The sequence below is a fragment of the Geotrypetes seraphini genome, chromosome 5 (assembly GCF_902459505.1).
Source record: "Geotrypetes seraphini chromosome 5, aGeoSer1.1, whole genome shotgun sequence".
Lineage (NCBI taxonomy): Eukaryota > Metazoa > Chordata > Amphibia > Gymnophiona > Dermophiidae > Geotrypetes > Geotrypetes seraphini.
Genome location: NC_047088.1, coordinates 196,489,907 through 196,510,088, shown reverse-complemented (window position 1 = coordinate 196,510,088; position 20,182 = coordinate 196,489,907).

The window sequence follows — 20,182 nt, the reverse complement described above, 5'->3', positions numbered from 1 at the left end:
ACCTACAAAGAGACATAATTACATTTGAGGAATGGGCCGCAAAATGGCAAATGAGGTTCAACGTGTATAAGTGCAAGGTGATGCATTTCGGTAACAAAAATCATATGCACGAATACAGGATGTCCAGAACTATACTCGGAGAGAGCCCCCAGGAAAGAGACTTGAGAGTACTTGTTGACAAGTCAATGAAACCATCCATGCAATGTGCGGCGGTGGCAAAAAGGGCAAACAGAATGTTAGGAATGATTAAGAAGGGGATCACAAACAGTATTCCAGGTGGGGGCATACCATGGCCCGATATAATGGCATGAAAAGGTTATCATGCCATTATATCGGGCCATGGTACGCCCCCACCTGGAATACTACGTCCAACACTGGTCACCGTACATGAAAAAGGACATAGTACTACTCGAAAGGGTCCAGAGAAGAGCAACAAAAATGGTTAAGGGACTGGGGAAGTTGCCGTACAACGAGAGGCTAGAGAAACTGGGCCTCTTCTCCCTTGAGAAGACTGAGAGGGGACATAATCGAAACATTCAAGATATTGAAGGGAATTGACTTAGTAGAGAAAGAGACTGTTCACCTTCTCCAAGGTGAAGAGAACGAGAAGGCACTCGCTAAAGTTAGAATGGAAAAGATTCCGTACAAACGTAAGGAGGTTTTTCTTCACCCAGAGAGTGGTAGAAATCTGGAACGCTCTTCCAGAGGCTGTTATAGAGGGAAGCACCCATCAGGGATTCAAGAGAAGGTTGGATAAGTTCCTACTGGAATAGAACATATGCAAGTAAGGCTAGACTCAAATAGGGCACTGGTCTTTGACCTAAGGGCCACCGCGTGAGTGCACTGCTGGGCACGATGGACCACTGGTCTGACTCAGCAGTGACAATTCTTATGTTCTTATGTTCATAACAGGCTCAGCTCCCTCTCCTCTTCCCTAGTTAGCACTGCCACTGCTCTCCCCCCCCCCCCCCATCTCAACCCAGTCTACCCTTGAGTCTTTGGTGGTCTATTTTCTAGCCATGGCATGAGTGATCTCCAGTCACTCATGCTCCTGTTATCTTCACCATCAAAATGTCTGCCATGATTAGGGTTACAAGCCGTCCGGATTTCCTCCAATATATCCTCTTTTTGAGGATAGGTCCGGGGGTCCGGACAGCTTTTCAAAACCTGGCACTTTGTCCAGGTTTTGAAAAGCCTCCTCAAATCGCGTCGGGCAGGTAGGAAGTCCACTCATGCGCAGACTTCCTCCCTACCCGACGCAATTTGTGGACATGAGCGGGCAGCGGGGAGTGGCAGAAAAGTAGACCGCAGGAACGGGGCTAGGGTGGGACTAGGGGCGGGATTAGGGTGAGCATGGGAGGAACAGGGTGGACCTGGGGGGTGATTCTAGGGGTCCGTATTTTCCGACTGGAAAATCTGGCAACCCTAGCCATGATCCTCAGTGGCAGTCTTATGAGGCTCTGTTTTAAACAGTGATTTTAACTGCTGAACTATAAACTGCATTTGTTTGATAAGCAGAGTAATATAAAAATATATACTGGAATTGCCTATTTAACCCCAATTCTACCATACCCCAAGCTTGAACATTGTTTCCCACCAGGTAATACTCATCAATACAGCTTTCCTTCCTGCAGCAGAGATTTCTGCTACAACACTTCCTCCAGGATTCACATGTATTAATTTGATTGATGTTACACTGCAGGCCCTTCTTGTTAGTGAGGAGGGAATCCTAACAATAGATATATATTCATTAGATATCTTTATGTATTATATAAACTATATTATTTTAGGACCTGAATTTAGTTTATGAACTTGTACTTTTTGAAGTGTATGGTTATGTGCATTTATGAAGTGTATTTTGAAACTTGTAAGCTGTTCAAATAAATGGAGTATAAATATAACAACAATAAGAATTATAATATAAAAATGCTGTTATCAGCTGAGCACTGATTATTCTGTGGAAGGGAAAGGCATCATTTTCCACCTGAGGTGTCAGGATTCTACCATTAGAGATAGGAAATTGTCAGTCAAGGAGAAGGCAGCGCACATACATGGAAAAGGTCATGTTTTATGTTTTCATAGATAGATGTTAGCCTTCCTGGATGCTTTTCACTTTGCTAAGTTATAAGATTTTTTTTTTTAATCAGCAATATATATTTTTTGTGTGCATTCATTATTTTTTATGGAGAAGGACCAGAGAGAATGAGTGAGGACTGAAGTATGAGCCAGTGGCTTTTGATATCTTACTCTGTTTTGGACTGACATTATGCTCTGTGCTCTTCCTCTGTCTATTCCAAATGTTGCTAATGTCAGGAAACCAACTTCACATGCCCAAAATTGTTAATGAGCTTTATGCATATTATAAGCAATCTGACAAATTAGATAGATAACAACTCAATCAATTGGTGCCTCAATCTCAGTGCCCCAATGCCATGTGAGAGGAGCCTAGGGCGGTGGCGCCCCTCTCCCGCTCCTTCCCTGATCCGCCTACTGCGTGCGCCCCCCACTCCTTCCCCTATCCTGCCTGCCGTGTGCATTCCCCCTTCCCTTGTACCTCTAGTTGAAGTTGTTGCATGGCGGTCAACAACATGCTCCTCACTTCCTATGCGTGTCACCCAGAAGTGACATCAGCAGGAGAGCAGATGGGGTTGCGAAGAGCACATTGTTGACCGCTGCAAACAACAACTTCAACTAGAGATATGGGGGAAGGGAAGGAGGGAGTGTGCATGGAGGGGAGGAATGAAAAGAGGCGGGCGGAGAGGACGGGGGTGCTGATGCCCCCACCAACATGGTGCCCAGGGCAGACCACCCCCCTCTTCCCCCACCTTACTATGCCACTGACTGTAACATTGTGTATTTAGGAATGACATCTTCTGACATGTGTGTGTTACAAGTTGTACAAAATTCCATTATTCAAACTTTGTTTGGGATTGGGAAGTATAAACATGTCACGTCATATTTCATATCATTATATTGGCTGACCATGGAGTACAGAGGGAAGCATAAGTTGTTATTGTTGGTTTATCTACTTGTACATAATTTGTTACCAAAATACCTACAGGATTGTGTGACACCCTATGTGCCCTCGACCATTACGCTCTGCTACACGTTGTAAATTTAGTTATTCCAACTCATAAGAAATGACGTTTACAGACTATGAGATCTAGTACTTTCCTATGTGCGGGACCTGCTGAGTGGAACAGCAGTTCAGAATATATCAAGCAACAAAAAGATTTGTGTAAATTTAAAAAAGTATGATGGTTGATGCCTTTTATATGACTTGGCAATTTTGATGTTTTTCGACATGTTTGTTTTATTACTTTTTAATTGTGTATGTTTGATTGGTTTATAAACTATGGGCTAAATTCAATAAATCACACTCAAAAATTGGCAATTTTGAGCCAATAAGGGCATTAGGCTCCTCCCAATGCATCCCAAGATGCATTGAGAGGGGGGAAGGCCTGTCATTCGCAGCAAACAACCCTGTAGAGAGGAGGGACTGGGTTTCCCTCCTGACGATTTTGAATCGGAAGTTACGGGTGTGTCGGGTGATGTGGGAGACAGTGTTACCTCATGTCGGGTGGTGTAGGGCGATGTGGGGGGGGGTTGCCTCATGTCAAGCAGTGTCAGGTGATGGGGGTGTTGCCTCAAATCTGGGGTTTCAGGTGATTGGGGGCCAGGAATGTTAGGGAATGTGGGAGGGATGTGGAGGGGGGGTTCATGGAGGAGTTTAGTGCTACAGCTGATCTTGGAAGGGGAAATCCCCTTCAGCTGAGTTGGCAAGAATCCCTGAAGCCAGCTCAACTGATGAGGATTTCTCTGCTGTGATCAGACAAAGTAGTTGCTTTTGTGCGTTTTTCACATGGCCGTTTTTATTTTTGAAAATGGCAAAAAAAGGTAGACGTCCTAAGGACCAAAACTTATACCTAGGTCATTTTCAAAAATGAAAGATAGACGTCTGGCAGTTTGGACATTTTTTCTCCTGGGTTTGTGGATGTCCTGCCCAAAACGTTCAACCTTAGACGTCCTATTGAAACGTCCTATTGAAAATGCCCTTCTAAGGTACCTAGGCGCAACCTTATAGAATAGCACTTAGTGAACATAGCATCTGTCAACTAATGGTACCTTTGATACACCTAAATTCTACCTATCACTAGGTTCCACTTTATAGAATTGCCCTTTATGCCAGGCAGAGCAGGCTAGCTTACAACAACAAATGCAAGAGGTTTATTCAGACTTTCTAAGATGTCTGGGACCTTCTGCCAACTTCAAGTAAAATTATTTGGTTGTTGCTTGCTAAAGTTGTTATTGCATAATGGTTTGTAATAGATATGATGAATAGTGCATTTTGGCCCCCTTTTATCAAGCTATGTTAGGGTTTTTATCGCGGGTTGCTCAGTAAAAGAAATTCTGAGCATTGGAGCTTTTACCGCAGTGGTCTACGATAAAAAAAACCTTAATGCAGCTTGATAAAAGGGGGCCTTTGTTAAGTAACATTCCTGCAGCTAACAGTCTTTTAAATTTGTGAATTATTTGATATGTTTGTTTTATCTGTTATCCGCTTAGGTTTATTTAATTAATTTGTTTTCAATCCTGTTCTCCTCAAAGAGCCCAGAGCAGGTTACAGGTTAAACATACATAATATGCAGTTAACAGGTTATAATTTGCCATAGTTACAGTACAAGTTTTGCAGTTTAAGCGGAATAAAAAAATTTTAAATAAATATTATCCACCACAGAGCCCACTGCACAAAATATGATGCACCACAGAGCCCACTGTGACAATTCAAATATATTTATTTTAAACATATTTATTTTGAAATCATGTTTTTAGGCAGGTTAAAAATAACCATCTCACATTTTCTGGTAAAGTGAAACATGAAGAAAAATCCAGCAGAAAATACCTACCGTTTTTAACAAAGTAATAATTCAACCTCAGTCTCTCCCAATCCAATAACTTCTTTCAAAACTGGAGTAATATGACTTGAACAGGGAAGTCCAGTAAGCATCCTTACTGCTGCATTTTGACTTATCTGTAAGGCGTTCAATGTATTTTTGGATACCCTAGTAACAAGGCATTACAATAATCAACAAAAGGTTATACCAAAGCTTGTAATACAGCTCAAGAATTGTCAGTTGACAAAAAGTATTTTAATCATCTCATTAATTTCAGCTACCTTATGAATGATATTGCTAATGTAAGGTTTTAAAGATAGGAAGATGAGTCAATAATGACTTCAAGATACATTGTGAAACAATTGAAATCTCAATATCAATTTTATGAGAGATTGTATTATAGTGGGCAATAACAACATTAGTGCCTGTCAATATTTAGTACTAAACTTCCTAATTTTTTGTTTTAAAGCAGAAGCTCAAAATTCCGTTGACTTTCCTTGGCTATTGAAAATGAATAGGGAAATACACTGAGCATATTTTTAAAATTTCCCTTTATTAACCCTATTTGCAAACACTGCCAAGTAATATAACTTTTTAAATATATGCAATAAAAAAAGGAATTAGAATCCAGTTCCAGGACTGGTATAGCCACGTATCAAGTAATAAACACATGAATTTGAAGCCTTGATATTCAAGTGTGGGGGGGGGGGATCTCTGTCTCTCTCTCATTTACTGGGTCCATTTTCTGTCTTAAGGTATGCAAACAGTTCTGAAAGGAAGTACAGTATATTTTAATAGCACCAAACCACATAGCTCACAGGTTGCCCCAAATAAGCTGAGAGGCTTTTTCTGCAGTATGATTTAAAATGCTGCAAGCTGAGTACCTCCAGATATTGGTCATCACAGCGGCTCAAAAATGTGGCAGGGGCAATATTGAATGAAGCCTTTGCTGTTTAATTTGCATTTTCTGAAAATAGCGAGCCATTTTCTGTAGTGATAACATCATATTCTACTACTATTAATCATTTCCATAGACATACTGTCACAACCCTAGTCTTAAGGCAAGGGTTGTGCCAGGTCTATCTCCTCCAAATCCAAGCCTTACCCTGAAAAAGGCCAACCAGAGTGACAGGCTAAGCTCAGACAAACAAATAGGGTCTGAGTTCCCCTTGAACCACCAGGTTACAGAACCCTGGGGAGGGGAAGATGAGGGCGAGAACAGCCTGGTGCAGCAGGAGGTGCCTTACAAAAAAGAACAGCATAAGAGGCAGGCTCACAGCTCAGCTAAGGCAGTGTTTTTCAACCGCTGTTCCGCGGCACACTAGTGTGCCGCGAGATGTTGCCTGGTGTGCCGTACGGTCAGGGCCGCCATCAGGGCAGTACCACCAGTCTAGGGAGAGGGGCGTTCCGCCCCACGTGGACAGGAGAGAGCTGGACGGGGGACCCGCGGAATTCAATACATCTCGAGCCGCGAGGCTCGTCTTCTGTTCCTGCCTGCCCTGCAGCTAACATATAGCCGATCGCAAGCGTTCCCCGATGTCAGCGCTGACGTCGGAGGGAGGGCTTAAGCAAAGCCTGCCCTCCGACGTCAGCGCTGACGTCGGAGAATACTTCCGTTCAGCTATTTGTGCGTGGCAGGGCAGGCAGGAAGCAGAAGACAAGCCTCGCGGCTTGAGCTTCGTTTTGCTGAGAAAGTTGTAAAAATGGGCTGGGAGGCAAACACGGAACACAAAAGGGGGGAGGGAGTGCGTTTTGGACACAAGGCATGAACTTGGGAGAGAGGAAGGGAGGGAAAGAGATGCTGAGGTGGGGGAGGGAATGCGTTTTTGGACACAGAAGAAATGGACTTGGGAGAGAGGAAGGGAGGGAAAGAGATGCTGAGGTGGGGGAGGGAATGGGTTTTTGGACACAGAAGGCATGGACTTGGGAGAGAGGAAGGGAGGGAAAGAGATGCTGAGGTGGGGGAGGGAATGGGTTTTTGGACACAGAAGAAATGGACTTGGGAGAGAGGAAGGGAGGGAAAGAGATGCTGAGGTGGGGGAGGGAATGCGTTTTTGGACACAGAAGAAATGGACTTGGGAGAGAGGAAGGGAGGGAAAGAGATGCTGAGGTGGGGGAGGGAATGCGTTTTTGGACACAGAAGAAATGGACTTGGGAGAGAGGAAGGGAGGGAAAGAGATGGTTGTGTACACGGGGAATAGAAGAAAGGAGAATTTTTGGTCATAGGGAGGGAGTGAGGTACAGATAGTGGCATACCAGGGTGGGGGGGGCGGTCTGCCCCACCCCGGGTTTACGTCCCAAGGGGGTGCACAGCTGGCCACCCTCCAGTGTTGTCCCTAGGCCGGCAAACTGCGGCTCTTTAGCCACTTGAGTGCCACCGCCGCCATCGGGAACAGGCCGGCGCCAAGTTCTCCCTGCTTTTCCCTGTGGGGCCGGCCAACTCTCGCCACTCGCGTCAATTCTGACGTCGGAGAGGACGTTCTGGGCCAGCCAATCGCTGCCTGGCTGGCCTAGAACGTCCTCTCCGACATTAGAATTGACGACGGGTGGCGAGAGTTGGTCGGCCCTGCGGGGAAGAGAAGCAGGGAGAACTCGGTGCCGGCCTGTTCCCGATGGCGGCAGTGGCAGCCTATTCCCCAGTGGCGGTGGCAGCATTATAAAATACTTTCTTTGTGTTTATTTGATTCCTATATATTTATATATAGTCAATATAGGCACAGTTAAATTTTTTAACTTTTTCTAATGGTGGTGTGCCTCGTGATTTTTTTCATGAAACAAGTGTGCCTTTGCCCAAAAAAGGTTGAAAAACACTGAGCTAAGGCACAACTGCTGGGTCCAATTAAAGCTAAACAGAAAACCCAGCAGCAGCAACAGGTTGTCCTGCCCTCTTACAGGTTAGGGCGTGTCCAGCTCAGGGCTTTAGAGGCTGAGCTGAGAAGAAACAATTCAGTTTGCCCTGGGTCAGCCCAGGAAGGAGGCTCGAGGGACTGGGCTCCTGAATCATCTCAGAATCAGGACATTGAGATGGCAGATGTTACCACTGTCCCTGAGGCAAACCAGCCAGCCAAGACACCATAGAACTTATGGATACTTCACTGGAACCAGAGGAAAGTTACATGGATCAAAGCTAAGTTGGATTTCTTTGCTGTTTTGTTTGCTTTTGAATCTGGTTTTCTTTTGGGGCTGTCTGGAAGCACAAGGTGAATGCAGGCAGCGTGAGCAATGCTAAGTTCACGGCTGCAGGTGTGCCTTATTGCCTGAGACAGTGAAGAAAGTGTTTTGTTGAACATTTTTACTTTTGCCTTTTTTTCTCTGTTTGGATGGGACTTTGTGGCTGACTGGGTGAAAGGGGTTGTAGTGGGGAGAATCCACGTAAGATCCTCAGGGCGGGATTGTGGGGCCAATTTTTGGCAAGCTTTTAATAAGTGGATTCTGCTACTCCCCTCCCCCACCAGCTGTTTGTTAAGTTGGCTGGGAAAGGCCTGTTAAAAACCAGGCCTAGGCAGCACATTCTAACAGTGTTTGAAAATCTTAATGAATGACCAGTGTAAAGGCTGGGTGTTCCGGTAGCCTTATTTTGCCTTCTTGGACTGTGGGACTGAAAGGGCAAGGCTACAATAGAACCAGTTTGGACTTACCTGCAAGAAAGGTGTGGGCTGTATTTTTTTTGTAAGCCCAAATTTTATGTTTATATTTGAGTGCAAAGCCTAAACTGTAGCTGTTTGCTACTGGAGAAATAAAGTTGGACTCAAGTTCTTTTGAAACACTTTATTGTTCCTGACATTTGTTTTTCTTTATACTATTAAGAACCGGCAGGACCTTCAACTTCCTTTGAAGGCACGTCAAGGTCGGTCTTTACTGAGTCCTGTCGGTGGCCATCTGCAAAACCCGGCACCGGCAAGCTCCCAATACACAGCACCGTACATCAAAACACAGAAGAGACAGTCCCTGCTCAAAAGAGCTTACAATCTAGCCAAGACAAACAAACTGGACAAGAAGGTGCATCAATACATTGTGCTCAGGTGGGGGAATTACGGAGGGAGTGATAAGACAGATATTGGTGCATAGCAGGTGGGTTGGAGTTTGAAATTGAAAACATCGTCAAAGAAATGGGCTTTGAGTTTGGATTTGAATACTGCCAGAGACGGAGCCTGATGTTGTGAGTCAGGTAGTTTATTCCAGGCATACGGTGTAGCAAGATAGAAGGGACAGAGTCTGGAGTTGGTCATAGAGGAGAAGGGTACAGATAAGAAAGACTTATCCAATGAGCAGAGTGCCGGGGGGGGGGGGAGGGGAGTGTGGGGAGAGATGAGAAAGGAGAGATACTGAGAAACTGCAAAGCTTATAGGTCAGTAAGAGGAGTTTGAACTTTTTGCGGAAATGGATAGAAAGCCAATGAAGTGACTTGAGGAGAAGGGCAATATGGGCATAGCAACATTGGTAGAATATAAGGCATGCAGCAGAGTTCTGAACAGATTGAAGGGAGAGAGATGGTTTAGCAGAAGGCCATTGAGAGGCAGGTTGCAGTAGTCTAGGCAAGAGGTGATGAGGGTCTTGGCAGTGCACTCAGAAACGAAAGGTCTGATTTTATCGATATTGAAGAGAAAGAAACTACAGATTTTGGCAGGCTGTTGGACATGTGAAGAAAAGGAGAGAGATGAGTCAAAGATTACCCCATGGTTACAAGCTGACATGACAGGGAGGATGAGGGTGTTGTTCACAGAAATAGAGAATGTGGGAAGAGGAGAAAGGGGTTTAGGTGGAAAGATAAGGAGCTCAGCCTGACTAAATACTCTGACTAAAATTGCCCCTGTTTAATATTTTGCAACTAAAACATATCAATTGCCACACTAAATGTGAATCTACAAACTCAATGCATTAATTGTTGAGGCATGCATGCCCAACAATTTTCCATTCAGTTTCAGCAGAGAAAGATTTTCTAATACATATTGGGCCTGATATTCAGAGCGATTTAAGCGGGCAAGAGATGCTCTGGCCCACTTAAATTGCCAATCAGCGTCTAAATGTTGATATTCAGCACCTTTGAATATTGACTGACTGGACCCCAAAAAACTGTGCAGGCCAGAGGGCAGGGGCCGGCCAGAGGGCAGTGCTCAGGATGAACCAGGGTTTATATAGGCTCCAGTGATATTCAGCAGGGACCCATTCAAATTATGCGGGCCCCAGCTGAATATCATGCCGGTGCCCACAAAAGTTTTTTGTTTGTTTTTTAAACCCCTGTGCTCCCTCCAGCCATCCCACCCCCAAATACCTCTTCTCCCTTCCCCCTACCAGCTTGAAAAACCATTCTGCCTGGCCACCCCTCCTAAAGTGTAGGTAACAAAAGAACATAAGAATTGCCGCTGCTGGGTCAGACCAGTAGTCCATCGTGCCCAACAGAATGCTCACGCGGCAGCCCTTAGGTCAAAGACCTGTGCCCTATCTAGCCTTATCTGCATACGTTCTGGTTCAGCAGGAACTTGTCTAACCTTGTCTTGAATCCCTGCAGGGTGCTTTCCCCTATAACAGCCTCTGGAAGAGCGTTCCAGATTTCTTCCACTCTCTGGGTGAAGAAGAACTTCCTTAAGTTTGTACGGAATCTATCCTATTTGAACTTTAGAGAGTGCCCTCTCGTTCTCTCCACATTGGAGAGGGTGAACAATCTCTCTTTCTCCACTAAGTCTATTCCCTTCATTATCTTAATGTTTCGATCATGTCCCCTTTCAGTCTCCTCTGTTCAAGGGAGAAGAGGCCCAGTTTCTCTAGCCTCTCATTGTACGGCAACTCCTCTAATCCCTTAACCATTTTTGTCGCTCTTCTCTGGAACCTTTCGAGTATTACTATGTCCTTTTTCATGTACGGCGACCAGTGTTGGATGCAGTATTCCAGGTGGGGGCACACCATGGCCCAATACAGTGTCATGATAACCTTCTCCGATCTGTTTGTGATCCATTTTTTAATCATTCCTAGCATTCTGTTTGTCCTTTTCGCCACCACTGTGCATTCCGCGGATGGCTTCATTGACTTATCTACAAGTACTCCCAAATCTCTTTCCTGGGGGGCTCTCTCCAAGTACCACACCGGTCATCCTATATTCGTGCATATGATTTTTGTTACCGACATACATCACCTTGCACTTATCCACATTGAACCTCATTTGCCATTTCACATCCCATTTCCTGAGCGTGTTTATGTCTCATTATAGGTCTCCACAATCTTTCTGTGTCCTCACTACTCTGAATAACTTTGTATCATCGGCAAATTTAATCACCTCACTTGTCGCACCAATTTCCAGGTCGTTTATAAATATGTTGAAGAGCATGGGCCTGAGCTCCGAACCCTGCGGCACTCCACTCATGACGCTTTTCCAGTCCGAGTATTGTCCATTTATCCCCACTCTCTGTTTCTTATCTGCCTACCTACATACTTGGTGGTCCAGCAGAGGTGTTCAGGGACAGAAGCACAGACTCCTTTCTCCTGCTCCCTCACAGTGGCCTTTCCAAATAGCTGCTGTGACTCCTCATGGCAACTCATAGTACTCCCTGGAGGAGAGAAGAGGCATTTGGGAGAACGGGAGAGGAAACAGGAGCTTTTTTTTTAAGAAAAAAAGAAAATTACCTATTTAGGCCCCAGACCAATATCACTATGTACATGAGAGGATTTGGACACAGATCGTTAAAGAATTGCATGCAGCAATTCAAATTCAAAGTGGAGGAGCTTAATCAAAAGGAACGTCTAAGTCCATTTTCGTCTAAGTCGCAAGTCGTCCAAAGTTAAAAACAGCTTAGGACACGTTTTTGAAAAATATGTCCAAATTTTTTTCGTTTAAAAAATCGTCTAACTATATGTTCTGCCATCTTTATACCTCATTTTCGTCCAACTTTTCGTCCAAGTCAAAAATGCCTAGAACAAGCCCTGTTGGACATGGGAGGGGTCTGCAAAGTGATGGAATGAACAACCAGACATGGCACCTAAATAGTGGGGTACCTTACAGGGCACTGCTGTGAACTTCACATAAAGGGTGCCATGTCTTCTCCTCACTACAGCTCCCTTATAGGTCATGGTGAGCCCCCCAAACCACCTCCAGAATCTCCTAGACCCACTTATTTACCACCCCAATAGCCCTTATTGCTGCAGGAGCCACTTATATGCCAATAAAAAAGGATTTTGGGGGTGTATAGGGGAGTGCACATATTTTAATATCATTGCAGTGATTACAGGGGCTTATGGGCATGGGTCCTCCTCTCCATGGGTCCCTAACCCACCCCCAAGATGGCTTAAGACGCCTCTGTGCAGCACGACTAGACTTTCCTATGCCAGGCTGCCACGTGATGATGGTCTGGAGGCACAATTTTCAAGTTGTGATTAATATTTTTATGGGGTTGGGGGGTCGGTGATCACTGGGGTAGTATGTGGGGGTCTGTATTATGTGTTTGCAGTGCTTATCTGGTCACTTTAGGTGGGTTTTTGTGACTTAGACCATGTTTTAAATGGTCTATGTCACAACGTCCAAGTTCCGTCGATCCTGTGCTCTATAGCTTTCGGTTATAAATGCAGTATGACTAAGTCTAAGCTTGCCCACGTCCCACCTAAATCCCGCCCTTGACACTCATCCTTAAATGCCCCATTTAACTATGGTCATTCAGCGGCACTATGAAGGCTTAGGTCGTTTAGAAATATGTCCAAAACCCATTTGTATTATCGGCACTTGGACGTATTTTGACAATGTTCGTCCAAGTGCCGACTTAGGCCGGTTTTTGGATGTTTTTCTCTTTCAATTATGAGCCCCTTAGAGTCTATTAACGTCAATAATTAACTGTTAACAGCCAATTACTGATTGTTAATGGCTAGTTAACTAATTTATTTGCATACAGATCTGAGGATCATGTACAATTTGGGGCATCCAAGTGTAGGCAACATTTATAGAATCCAGGGTAGCTCAAAATTAAGGGCTCCTTTTACTAGCCATTTTAGCGCATGCACGAAATTACCACACACTAAACCGCGTGGTACGCTTCTAGAATAACGCCAACTCAAAGCTGGCGTTAAGGTTTAGCGTGCATGGCAATTTAGCGCGCATTAAGGCCCTAGCGCACCTTAGTAAAAGGAGCCCTAAGTGTAAGATTTGGTTTCCATCTATTCTCCACCTGCACTAATTATAAAAATGCCAAAATTAACTGTTATCAAGGCATGTTAAATGTTAGCTTGCATTAAGTGCCCCATGAACAGTTAATGCAGCTTAGTAAATAGGATACAAAATATTTGCATTTTTTTAATATATAGCTCACTTTTAAATATTCCTACATAGATAATGCTTGAAGTTTATTATACTGCATTTTTATTCTGCATATACAACATCAGGGCGATAATAGCATTAGCTTTCTGTTGCAGTTTCAGCCCCACATTTCCAAAACTGAATTGACTGCTTTTGATGATGGGAATTATAAAAAAAGATGAGACTTTCAAAACATTCATATATTTATACACAGGAAAGAAATCGGACAACAGAAGTAAAAAAATTTAAATTAGGCCCTACTTGCCAAGCTGCAGGAGAATACACTATTTTACCACACAAAACTGTACTGTGGGATTCACTAACCTGTGCTACCTAAGTATCATAGGTAAGTGACTTCCATGGCAACTAGGTATAATGTGTTCCAAGCCGCAACAAAATAAATACATAATTCTAGCTATCTTTTAAAGTGCATTACAAAATGCCTCACCTCTTATCTCCTTTGCAATGTACCCCCATCCCTTATTTGGCAGGTTTACCCCCTACCAATAGTACCATGAAACTACCACTAAGAGGCTGAAACCACTATTGAGGCCTCAGGCAATTGGGTCAGGAGCATCTAAGAAGGGCTGTGGCTCACTGGTTGAGATGCTGCCTCTGCACCCAGAGGTTGTGAGATCAAATCCTGGTACTGCTTCTTGTGACCCTGGGCAAGTCACTTAATCCTCCAATACCCACTGCTTTGAATGCCAAAGTGACAAAAAGGCGGTATATGTCTCCATTCCCTTTCCCTTCAATTCCCACCAGATAGAATACCAGTAGATGCCATGCATATGGGGGAATACTTTGCAAAGGGAATTTGGCATGTGGAGAGGATTGGGTTATGCATACTTTGCAAAAGAGATCAGAGGCAGGAGTACTTTTGGAGTAACCAAATACAAAGGAGAAGCTGTGGAAAAGATGTACATGTTACAGGTATTTATTCAGTCAATAAAATGATGTAGAATTATATTACAACAGCAGAATCCACATATGCTTTAAGAGATGGGGACCTAACACGGTCCGTGTTTCGACTAGAACATCTTCCTCAGGAGTCCAGTGTAATCTCAACTCTAAAGAAAAGCCAATGTGGATGCGAAATAAAATATGCAAAAGAATCCTTTCATTTCTGGCAATCCGAACCATGAGAAGTCCTCAGGTTTTTGCCTCACAAAGGAACTAATGTTGGACACACCTAACGCAGCCCTGTGACTACATATGAAATATGAGCTCCTTTAAGTTGCTCCCCAGGAGAATCAGACTGTATGCTAGTAACCAGATACTCCTAGGAAGGAAAAATAATGTCAGGGGGAATAATCAGAGGATTATAGAGACTTCACTTCTGGGCTACTGGTCAAAATCTCAGCTAAGGCTCTTTATGTAAAATAAGATGGCCTCAGTTTAGAACCAAACATAGAAAGATGATGGCAGATAAAGGTCAAATGACCCTTCTAGTCTGCCCATCCGCAGTAACCATTACCTCTTTCTCTCTCCGAGAGATCCCACGTGCCTATCCCAGGCCCTTTTGAATTCAGACACAGTCTCTGTCTCCACCACCTCTTCTGGGAGACTGTTCCATGCATCTACCACCCTTTCTGTAAAAAAGTATTTCCTTAGATTACTCTGGAGCTTATCACCTCTTAACTTGAGCCTGTATAGGTATATGCGACTCACAAATGGAAAATTAGATTAGATTAGATCCTATGCCCTCTCATTGCAGTTTCCTTTCAAATGAAAGAGACTTGACTCAAGCGCATTTACATTACATAGGTATTTAAACGTCTCTATCATATCTCCCCTCTCCTGCCTTTTCTCCAAAGTATACAGATTGAGATCTTTAAGTCTGTCTCCATACGCCTTATGGTGAAGACCACATACCATTTTAGTAGCAGTCCTCTGGACCAACTCCATCCTTTTTATATATTTTGAAAAGTGTGGCCTCCAGAATTGTACGTAAAAACCAGAATGGAATTGTCCAAATAAGAATGATGTGCACTAAAAAAATGTCCTCCAATTCGTCTGGTAATATGAAGATCTTTATTCTTACATGTCGAGTCATTGAGCCGTTGAATGTGTCATTGTGATATTTGAAGAATAAAGATCTTCATATTACCAGACGAATTGGAGGACACTTTTTTAGTGCACATCATTCTTATTTGGACAATTCCATTCTGGTTTTTACACATTTGTGTTTGTGGCTTTGTTTTTCCCCCCATTTTTTTCTTCTCCAGAATTGTACACAGTATTCTAAATGAGGTCTCCCCAAAGACTTATACAGGGGCATCAATACCTCCTTCTCAGCCAACAGAATAAGATAAGCTCACATTTGAACTTCGTTTCCCCTCCAGTTAGAGGATGTAAACTCAAAAGACACCATCAACACCTTTTCTCACATCAGGCAGCATTAAGGGGTAAAGATCTAGAACAATTGCTTACGCCTACTACTTATGGGGAATTCAGGAAACGCCTAAAAACATATCTGTTCCCGAAGTATCTAGGCAGCTGACCCGTAGAACTCTTTCTCCTCAATAACTGATCCCTTGAGCTGTTAATCACTAGCTTTCACCCTGTTAAGTTCAATCAATTTGTACCATCTTTTAATCTTTGTAGATAGAACTTCACGGTCCTGAGGTATATAAACTGTTATTATTATTATTACCTCCTTTTTCCTACTGGCCATACCTCTCCCTATGCAACTTAGCATCCTTCCAGCTTTCGCCGTCATTTTTCAACCTGTTTGGCCACCTTAAGACCATCACATATAATCACACCCAAACCCCACTTTTCTGTTGTGCACATAAGTTCTGAAGACGAAAACAGGGGAAAACAACACCACAAAACCAAATACGTGAAAACCAGAGTGGAATTGTCCAAATAAGAAAGATGTGCGCTGCAAAATATGTCCTCCAATACGTCTGATGATATGAAGATCTTTATTGTTCAAACACCAAAAGTCGTTGAATGTGTTATTTTGGCGTTTGAACAATAAAGATCTTCATATCATCAGACGTATTGGAGGACATATTTTCCAGCGCACATCTTTCTTATTTGGACAATTCCACTCTGGTTCCCACATTTTTTCGTGCACATAAGTTCTTCACCCCCTTAAACTGTACCATTCCCGCTGGTTTTTGCAGCCCAAATGCATGACCGTGCATTTCTTAGCATTAAATTTTAGCTGCCAAATTTCAGACCATTTTTCAAGCTTCACCAGGTATTTTCTGTGAATTTCAGCCTTCTACTACATCTCTTGCCACTGGCTTGTGACAAAATTGAGAGAGAAAGGGTAGCTGAGATGATTATTTGGCTTAGTGGTTGCCAGGTCCAATGTACACTGGAAAGGGAGAATCTGCATACAGTATATAAATGCACTTGGGTTGGCAAAAAGATTGGAAGACCTTACTTAAAAAAAAATATGAGCAAAGTCTATTACCAAGAAAATAGTTTCTAAAATGCAAGAGATGCCAGAAGTATAGGAAGAAGAGAATTGTGTTTGTTGGAGCTGAATCCTCTATGACATGAGCAGCTGGAAAGAATCAGTAGCACTGATAATGATGCTATGCAGGAGGCCCATGGTAATTGACGTGATCCGCAAAGCATTAAAAATGTGACATTTTAATTCTGAGGTAAAGTTAAGTATAAAATTATGATTTTTTTTAAAATCAGCTTTGGATATCAAAGAAGCAACTGTCATAGTACAAGATTTTTGAGGTGGTTTAAAATATAGCAACTGCTCACCAAATTCATGTAACTAATTGGAGATGGTACTGTATTTCATCCTTATCATAATCCAGTTTAGAGATAGGTACACGAACAAACATGCATTAGATGTTATGTTACCATTACAGAAAACAGAACTGCCCCAACTTATACTTTTTGAATTATAGAGGAAGTCATTCCAGATAGCCAACCAGCAGCAGATATATTCTAGATGGTCTCCTTAAATCAATAAGATCAACATTATTTCAGCTCCTCAAAAATCAGAAGCTTGCAAATCATATCTTCAGCGCTAACAACAGGCTTCATCCACAAGAGTGACAAGGAGCTGAATTTTTCCAGACTAAAAGGTCCATATGAGAAGGGAAAACTTTTGGTGACCCAACATGAACAGTGCCATGCAATATTATTGGCTAATAAGCACCGAAGACAAAGCAAAATTGAGAGGGATATCAGCAAGAATTTAATGTGGACAAATGCAAAGTGATGCAGTTAGCGCCCACAAAAAGGATCTGGATGTCATTGTAGACAATACAATGAAACCTTTCATCCAATGTGCAGCGGCCATAAAAGCAAACAAGATGCTAGGAATTATTAATTATTAAAAAAGGGATGGTTAACAAGACTAAGAATGTTATAATGCCTCTTTATCGCTTCATGGTGCGACCTTACTTGGAGTATTGCATTCAGTTCTAGTCTCCTTATCTCAAGAAAAATATAGTGGCACTAGAAAAGGTTCAAAAAGCGACCAAGATGATAGAGGGGATATAACTCCTCTCGTATGAGGAAAGACTAAAAAGGTTAGGGCTCTTAAGCTTGGAAAAGAGATGGCTGAGGGGAGATATGATTGAAGTCTACAAAATCCTGAGTGGAGTAGAACGGGTACAAGTGCATTGATTTTTTACTCAGTCAAAAATTACAAAGACTAGGAAACATTCGATGAAGTTACAGGAAAATATTTTTAAAAACAATACGAGGAAATATTTTTTCACTCAGAGAATAGTTAAGCTCTGGAATGCATTGCCAGAGGTTGTGGTAAGAGCGGATAGCGTATCTGGTTTTAAGAAAGGTTTGGACAATTTCCTGGAGGAAAAGTCCATAGTCTGTTATTGAGAAAGACATGGGGGAAGCCACTGCTTGCGTGGAATGTTGTTACTCTTTGGGTTTTGGCCAGATACTAGTGACCTCCATTGGGCACTGTGAGAACGAGCTTACTGGGTCCATTGGTCTGACCCAGTAAGTCTATTCTTATGTTCTTGATCTGGTACTTGACTAGGCATTACTGGAAGGCAAAACTAGAGTCACCTGCCCTCCTTATATTCTACGTTATTTTGTGGGTTTTTTAAAATAATTTGTTTTGTTTGAATTTTATGTTTGATTTTGTATGTTATAATTTGAAGTCCACCTTGTATTACGGTGGAATATAAATAAATATACCATAATCATACACCTTAAATCATAAAATGGCAATTCTTTAACTACACATGTATAGTTACATGCCTAGTACATGTTTAAGTGCCAAGATAATTAGCACTTCTGTATGTGCACTATGCTCTATTCTATATAATATAGCATGTTAGTGCATTGGTATGTAATAGGAAGGGAGCAAACACATGAATGTAGCATAGAAGTTACAGGTAACAAACAAGAAGTGGGATGGGACAACAATCTTTCCACAAACGAAATTACCAGAAGGATCATGCAAAGCACATATTTGTAAAGGGTTTTTTTTTACCTTGCATTTACAATTGGTCCACAAAGTTCCCTTTCTAGAAATGTTAAGGTAAATTGCACTGGGCAATTTACCAAATGTGTGGACTTTTCTCTTTTGGCTATAATCCACCCAAAGGTCTGTATTAATGTATTAAGCTAATGTTAAACTCTTCCCAGGTTCAGAAAATCACCCTTCACATACTCCACCTTTCACTACTCCAGCATATGACAAAGGAAACCAGAAATGTAACTTAGAATAATTAGGTAAGTTTATTGAAAGAATTAATTCAGCAAAATTACAAAGAAAAGAATTTAGTACTGCTGGAGGTAAACAGATGTCTTACAAAGTCTGTTCACATATTAAAACTTCTCTAAGCTCTTACTCTATGTTCCCCTAACTAAGTAAAACACTAGTTCCTCAATATTATAACTATAAGTACAGACTATAAATTAAGGCAAAGAAATATATTACCCAAGTTTTTCTCTCTCTGAAAAGGCCCACACAGCTATGTACTCTCAGGAGAAGGGGAATGAACAGAAGCCCCCTTCATCCACCCCTGACTAATCTTTTATCCATAAAATTTATACCATGTGACCACATAGAAAATCCCAAAGTTTCATGCATACGTGGCTTAGGGCACAAGTCATCTTTGCACAGTCCTTCTAAGGAAGGGGCAAATACATAATACCAGCCACTTTTCATTGGCTGGTTTATGCTATACCTCCTATCCCTAGCGTCTGATAGGTTGATGCATGTACATGCCACTGTCCTTTTCCCAGAACTCCTTCCAGGCCTAGGTCACCATGCTCCTCATATCTAGGCATGTCATGTCTATCTTGATAGGTCTTATTCTTCAGCCCTATTTGTCTCCTTGCATGAGTCAATTGCTTTGGGTCCAACTTAAACGTGTGGTCATGCCAATTATCAGATAGCAGGCCAAAGAGCATCTGATAATTCTGAAAAATAGCCAAATTATGCCAAGCACAAGCCTGCCAGCCATTTTAGAGAAAGACATCTTCCCTTGTCTTCCATTTTAAAGTTAGCATCTATCTCACTAATCCCCAATTCATAGAAATAATATAATTTTTTAAATTTGTTCCTAACGGAGAAGTGATGATTTTATTTGTTTATATCTTCACTCAGCGTATATCTGACCCCTGAGGCAGGTGCTGTTTTGGGTCGACAACTTTGTGGATGGACATAATGCATGATCTTTCTCGCTATTTCTTTTGTGGAAAGACTGTTATCCCATCCCACTTCTTGTTTGTTCTCTGTTATTTTCATGGGATTGTTCTCTGCTGGATGTTTTTTTTTGTGACCGCATAGAAGTTACATGCATAACTTCAACAATATTATAAGGTACTATAAATCAGTGCACACTTAGGCACAAACATTTTTAACTGCTATTGACCTGGAGTAATTGTGCCTAACTTTAGCATTCAAAATGCAAAAATGGTAAAATAATACAAAATTATAAATAAATATGTTTGCACCCTGGATTTAGATAATATATAATACAATAATCCAGCATCTTGGTGTAAAGATGGCATTACAAAGTTGGTGTTCAGTGTGCAGCATCAGCAC